Raw genomic sequence first — 7,979 nt, 5'->3', positions numbered from 1 at the left:
TAAAAGGGCCTGAAACTGCACTTCTTCAAGTTGTATCACTTTACAAGGTTGTGATATTCATTGTATAGCCGTCTCATACAGTCTCCCTGTGCTACCATTCTATGACTGAGCTGAGACAGGCTCATCCACTGATAACATGAGGGCAAGCCTCTTCTTCTAGCAGAGGTGGCCAACTCTGCAGGCCTGCAAGAGTTGGGAACTTCTCTGCTGCAACACACTTGTCTCAAATCAGTGGATAATTAGCAGAATTGTGCAGATCTTGATTTTAAAATCTTCACAAATCTGCCAAATATGTCTAATTTGAGAAATTGTTGTGTGATTCTGTGAATTTTTGTGTTTTAAACTTAATAGTATAACAGGACAATGAAAGGAAAAGCAGTCATAGCCCACAGCACGATTCAGTGGCTGTGGGCTATACACAAAAATACCACAAAAACGCTGAGATTTTGTGGTATGCAGCTTCTATTTAACACTTATCTGATAAAAAGTCATACTTGAGGATTATTCTGTAGTGCATTAAATTTGCAAGCTTTACCTCAGCAAGATGCAGCATAAGAATTCTAATTAGATACAAAAGCAATTTGTTATAACCTCAATACGGTACACATGTTAACCCCCACAACTGCTTTTTATGTTTTAAGCAGAACCTTTTATCTATATCTGTTTTATCTGCACTTTGAATTGACCAGACCACAATTTTTCCATTGTGGTCTGGTCTACTCAACTCTGGGGACAGTGTTCAATTCTTCCAACACTGTCTGCCTTCTTATGGCAGAATATCATTGGTGTTTACACTATCGTAGCCTTGAAATAAGGAGGAAAAGGGCTTTTGTATGTAATACACATGAGAATTAAAATGTATGCACAAAAGGCCCAAAGGCAAAAATGTCATCTTTTTATCTTCTGTTTTTTGTTATTTATTCGATGCGGTAATTTGATGTTCTGGGCAGGAAAACAACTTAAATTGCTTGTCAAATAAAATGGATATTTGACAGAGTATGTGCGTCACTCCTGCTATCTATGGCATTTCAGAAGCCACAAACGCTCTTACATTTCAAAACAGGAAGCTGGAGATGAACAGTCTTTGAAAAAGCAGCTGCAATACAAACAAAGTTAACTGGAATCTATCACATTGTAATGTGTAGGTGTGATGTATTTTAAAAGCATCTGAATATAGTTCAGTAGAGTCAAATTATGGCTATCATTAAAAACTGCACTAATGCTAGTCTGAATATATATATTTAAAATATCAGATTAACAACATACAATAGCTGTTAAGTTATTATGTCCATTTAGATAGAAACAAGATTAATTTCTCCTTTATTTTGACTAAAACTGTCAAATTGTATATGAAAGTGTTGATGCACAAACACCATTTACCATTCACACAAGGAACAATCCACATTCTAGTTACAATCCAGCACCATTTAGCAGGGTGCAAGAACATGCACGCAACTGCTTCCCCTCCATAACATCATAACTTGCTAATTAAATGCATTTATTTAATTAGTAAAAATCACCCACTCAGTAACAATCCTCTTCACACATTGAACATAGCATGGCAAGCTAGTAGCAGACACATCGCTAACAGATGAATGCATAAGATATGTGATTACTGCATTGGCAGTCACAGTAAATTAATAAGTACAAAGGTACTATATGCTGAATACTCCATAAAATTGCCATTCTATATCTTCTGACTTGCCCTTACTTAATTGCTCAGCCCCAAACCAGAGTCACCAAGTAATAATTCAATTTGTAAATTGGCTTGCTCATTTTGTGAAGCAGCTGAGGACCTCAGTTTCCAGCAAATGTTTTAAAAGGACTTTTGTTAGAGTCTGTCCTCAAATCTGGATTTAAAACATTAGGGAGTATTTCCAGCAATAGGAAGCTGTGTCTGCCATCACTGTACTCAGTGATGAAGAAATTTTTCCGTTACGTTTAATTACCTGATTTTACCAGTGGAATCACATAATTGTGGCTCTTAATCATTTTATTTGTTAGCAAAGCAAAACACCTAGCCAATCTGTTTGAAACACAAACCAAAAAACACATCAGAAAGGCTTTTTAACAAGAAGAGAGAACCATGAAAGAGAGGATGCATTAGGTTAACAACAGAAACTGTACAAGACTGATGAAAAAGGTAATATGAGGCATACAAGAGGGCTTCATTCAAACTGCTGTTTAATCCTGAAAAAGCTTTTCATTTTATTCTGAGCTCCATGTGTGATAAAATATCAGGACATGTGACAGTACATTTCTGATTAGTTAGATTTGAGAGTGGAAAAAACAAGTATGAAACCCTAAATAAGCCTCATTATCATGAACCTCTTCACCTTTTTTCAGCATTAGTTCATTTTTCTATTTTTATCCAGAAGTCAGTTTCTATAGTTACAAATCTATTTTCCTTTTTGTATCTAAATCCAGTCACAGAACTAAAGTACTGCTTATACTGATCTGTCAGTACTGTGTATGCATATAGTAAAATTGTTTACTTGATATGAAAAAAAAAAGAAAAAAGTAGAATGTTTGATTTTTAATGGTAATAAATTACATCCAGGGCTGCACGGTGGTGCAGTGGTTAGCACTGTGGCCTCACAGCAAGAAGGTCGCTGGTTCAATCCTTGGCTGGTTTGGTCAGTGGCCTTTCTGTGTGGAGTTTGCATGTTCTCCCCGTGTATGCGTGGGTTCTCTCTGGGTACTCCGGCTTCCTCCCACCATCCAAAGACATGCATGATAGGTTAATTGGTCACTCTAAATTGCCCCTAGGAGTGAGTGTGAGCGTGAGTGTGGTTGTTCGTCTCTCTGTGTGTGGCCCTGCGATGGACTGGCAAGCTGTCCAGGGTGTACCCTGCCTGTCGCCCAAAGCCGGCTGGGATAGGCTCCAGCTTCCCCGCAACCCTGAATTGGAATAAGCGGTTTGGAAAATGAATGAATGAATGAATGAAATTACATCCAAATATTTTTGAGGGTGATTATTTTTCTATAAATTAAACTAGCCTAATACAAGAAATGTAATGTTTAATAGACTAGTGTTTGTAGCTTTTCTTTAACTTTTCTTTAACTTTTTTCATTTTAATCATTTTTGTTGCCTTCAAATTAGAATGTTTTCTGTACATTTTTAATCATTTGACCTTGAGGCATGATTGGTCGTCATAAAAGGTATTCATATAACATTGCAGGTCTGCATGTCGTACAGATGAAGAAGAAAATCGTCACGGATCTACATCTCAGTATGTGAAAGCAAATGACATTAACATTTTCCAGTCATTCATTGCTTTCAGACTTACTCATCCCACACAAGGCATTTGCATGATTGCAGTCCTCAGACTGAATGCTGGTTTAAATCAGCAATTACTAATATAAATATTACCCCCTATTTTTTTATATGGCCCTGATGAAAACCAAATGAAAATATTGGAAGACCTTTAACATAACCACCGCAATCATAAAAGCAAAGCCCCATCAATGTAGACACAAATGTAGACAGACACAACAATCCACCTACACCAGGACTCTGCAACCTGCAGCCCTTAGGTCACATGTGACTCCTCAGATATTCTTCACTGGATCCAAAGGAAAGCAGCATAAAACTGCATTGACAGATTCATTTGCATTAATTGCCAATGATGCTGGTTTAATCATATGTTTAATTTGTGCCAAAAAAAAGTAACATTAAGAGAGATTTGCAGAATAAAAACAACATTTATTTTAAAGTATCAAACTGAAGATGGTTAATAGGAAAAAAAAGTAACATTTCATAGCATCTGTTGAAACCTGAACAATGGAAACTTTAAAGAAGAAGATCAATGCAACTCAGGAGATAGTATGGCTGTTTACAAATGGAGAATACAGTACAGAATCATTTATTATAATATCTGAGCATCTATTCTTAGGCATGAGAGAATTTTGATGCAAGTCTCCAAAGGAGTGTTGAAGACAGGACCATTAAAATGACCATGACTATCTAGATAAACTGATTCAGTTCCAGCAGACTCAGCATATGACTTGAGCAACACTCATGATACCGAGCAAATACTGCTGTTGTTTAGGCTTTTGAACTCTGATAATGCAAACATTTGGCATTTCATATTGTCATGATAAATAAAAACTTGTAAAATGCTAGTTTTGTCATTTATTTTTAACAGTTAAATGGGTCTTGCAGCACTAAACAATCTTTATTTAGTGGGGCAAGTGCTAAAAATGGCTCATTTACTAAGTATAAATTGCAGACCCTTGATCTACACCATCTTTGTTCATCGTGAATCTGACTTCTGCCATCAGTCATAAACTGAAGCTTGAGTGTGTTAAGACCTACTGTCCATGTGTGGGCAAACCAGCTCTGAACTCGCATTGATGAAACACATAAGAGAAGTGCTTGACAGCAAGAAAGAAGAGGAAAGGTTTTGGCAGAGTAAGAACACACTCAGTTTTTCCACACAGGAGAGAGCACTTTGTCTTTCTCCTCAAAGTTTTCTTGTGTAAGTAGTGACAAATGCAAGTAGTTACAGATGAACGTCTCCCAGAATGCATGTTAGCACTACCAGTCTGAGCTTTCCAGTTCCAGCTGGGAGCACTGCATCTCCATTTCATTCCTTCACTTTTAATTATACCAGATTATGTCCATATATGTGTTAGCAGGTTAGTTGGAAGTTCTTGAATGTTTTTTAAAGTTCATTTTTTAATGAATGAACACAACCAATGACCCACCACAAGAAATTGTGAAACAGAAATATCTTTTTTTTTGCCTTAAACCATAATCTGGTGTGTCCATACAAAAGAAGATTAAAATAAAACGCTTCTAATAATATGAAGATTTTAAGTAATTCATCATGGCTGCAACTAAAATATGTTTTAGTCATTCCACTTCCTTTTTCTAAGTTTGTTCAGCAAAACTCACAAGACCACAAAATAAGAAACTATAGGTCATGACCCCACATTCACCTCAGTTTGAGACAGACAAAGTTGAAAGTTGAAATCCAAAGTTGAATGGCTAAATGCTTTATGTGTAATTCACAGATGGAAACCACTGATAAAGAGGAAATGACTGTAGGGATACTGCATGTGTAGTCTTTTTTTTATTATAAAGAGACAGAAATGCTATTTGTTTTTAGCTTGTGGAAAACTTTTCAGATTCAAAAATTCAAACTTGTAACCCAAATCAATCAGTTCTTTGTATCATTTTAATATCCAAATTTATTATTTATCAATTTATCTTGGGTTTAAAAAATGTCAATATGTAGTTCAGTTTGTCAGAGTGTATAATCATTTAGACATTTATTATTATACTATTGTGTGGCCAATGATGGAGTCAATAAATTATCTTCTCCATAGATAAAAAGTTCCAGGCTTCAAATCGGTTTCCAAGTTCCACAGTGTAACCTGACAATGCATTACTTTGTGCAATATGCATATTTCCAAACATACCAAACAAGGTACTGGGGTCAACAAGTGTTAAAGTTCAGATGCAAGTTCACAGTCTGCCATGAGCCCATGTGTTTAATCTCTGTCTGTGTGATATAGTTTATATGGTATGAATAACAGATCAGCAAAAGATAGGGAAACGGGATATACATTAGCTGAATAAACACGCAACTGTATACCTTTCTATTTTTAGCAGATGTCATTTCATGAAAGTTCTTGCATGTGACGGTTATAATCATGCCAATCATCATTTAACAATAGTGAACGTGCTTATCTGCCATCAGAAGAGAGCCCCATAAACACTAAGTAGATGGAAAGAATCTGAGGGCAAGAACCATCAAGCCGTTAACTCAGCAGCTGTTAGGCGGCTTGTTTCACTGAGGGATGCAGGCTGGCCAGTGCCATGGGCTCACTGATTACAGTTTCTCTCCACGGTGATTTCCAGCATTGGGCCGAGGGCCCGGCACACATGTGATAGTGACTGGAAAGCTTTGCAAGTGGTGCTGTCAACACTAGGACATAAATAAAGCTAAAGATAGGGTGATGTGGCTTCAGCTGAGGTTTCTGGTCAGCCAAATGCTTTTTATAGAAACACTCCGATTTATAAAAGGCAAACAAGGACTATTTTTGACTCACTGGATCTGAGGGATAGGGACCTTTGGAAACTTGCAACACTTTTGGGTGCATGACTGACCCCTCTGACTTAAACGTGTCAGTGGTGGTTGGTTGTGGGAGTTGCAGCAGATTGCCGATGCGGCGAGGATCAAACTGGCCGGAGGCCTGTGATGTTATTGGAAACAATCCAGAGAGACAGGCATAGAGATGATCACATGGGTCTGTCCCAGTTAGTCCTGTAAAGTTATTATCAGATTGTTTTTTAATGGGGCTGTCTGGAATAAAGTCTGGCAGATTAACTAAAATGAAAACTTAATGAATGATATTTATTATTAACTTCTGTTATATATAACCATAAATATTTATTAAAGTTCTTTTAATAATGAAAGACTTCAAACCAACATTGTTGAGTCCCTTCCCATCTTATCTACATGATCTCTCTTTTTGGGATGTAATTGAAAACTATGACAGTACCATGTTTTGTCTCTGGAAATGCTAACATCAGTCCACAAATGAAATATCTCAGCAAACAAATTTGCAACAAAACGAAAGGAAATTTGTGTTTGGTTCACAATTTCACCCCTTTATTAATGCCAATTGCCATTGTACAGTAAGGCCTACATCACAGGAAAGCCTGATTATTCACCTTTACACTGAGCTAAAACTTTTTCAAACTGTGCTTTTGTGGCTTTAACAACAGAACTACATGCGGATAGTTCTCCCCAATAAACGTGTCAAAATTCTTCTGGTCATATTCACTCTTGTTTAGAGTTTCTTAGTTGTTTGAGAATAATTTTCTCACTTTTTGTGCCATGTTTACATCAAATCAGTGGACAAAATTGTGATATTCAAGAACAGTGGATTATTCCTCCTTATGAATTTGATTATCCTAATTAATTATTATTGCATATTTCCTTCAGTACAAGCTTGATGTTAACTTATGGAAACGTGCCGTTTCAGGTTAATTAAAAAAAACTGGGACCTTAACACCTTATAATGTGATAGCTTTACTGTACAAACTTGAAATGTATCATGTTATAATCTGATAGTTTATTGTAAAAAAGAGACTGATCATAAATATGTTTTCCTTTTCCTTTTTCCTATGGCTTCCATTTAGCTTCTGTGGAATCATGGTTACATATCTAACTTTACATGACAGAGTCTTCTGCAGGATGATGGGATTTGGAGGACATTTATTGGCACAGATTTCCTTCTGACTATTTCCATGATAATGAACTTCTGTGACTAATGGCACACATTTACTTTATCCTCTGTGACTGTAATAGCATCACTTATAAACTTGATTTGTAAGACTACATTTGGTTTTATGTATCTACTCAATCAGCCCAGTGTTTATGACACTAATTTTAGACAGACATCCATGAAATGAATATAGGTTGACTTGGCACTGGCTGTGTGTTGCTGTAGAGACTCTGTACAAACATTAGGGCTTGGATGTGCTCACTGCTCTTTACAGGTCAATGAATAATGACAGTCGAGTTCCCCACAGACTATGTAGGAGTCTGTTTCCCCTCAGAATATGTCATGGCTCTGGGATTTGGTAACCCCATATTGGCAAGATCAAATGACAGGGGTTAGGGTGACCGCCATAACCTGCATTGTGACTATTTGTGATCGAACATGAACTGAGGTGTACTGATTATCTGAGAAATGAGACCAAAGTCAGACACAAATGTAAGAGGAAACTACTATGTCTGATGGAAAGTTTCATAGATCAAAGCCTTTAAGGAAAATAAGATGACAGAATTGGATTCCACCAAAGCTCTATTTGTCTCAGTTATCGCAAAAGACCACCAACAATGTGGCCAAAGAGGGAAACCTCAATTTTTTTTCCTCAGCTGCGAGTCACTAAACACTTGCTGCATCAAGATAATTTCCAGACAACTTTAATGCTTTTGCTTTAAACATATAGGAAGTGA

Source organism: Telmatherina bonti (genome assembly GCF_933228915.1).
Source record: "Telmatherina bonti genome assembly, chromosome: 1".
Lineage (NCBI taxonomy): Eukaryota > Metazoa > Chordata > Actinopteri > Atheriniformes > Telmatherinidae > Telmatherina > Telmatherina bonti.
Note: the sequence above shows the minus strand (reverse complement) of the source record.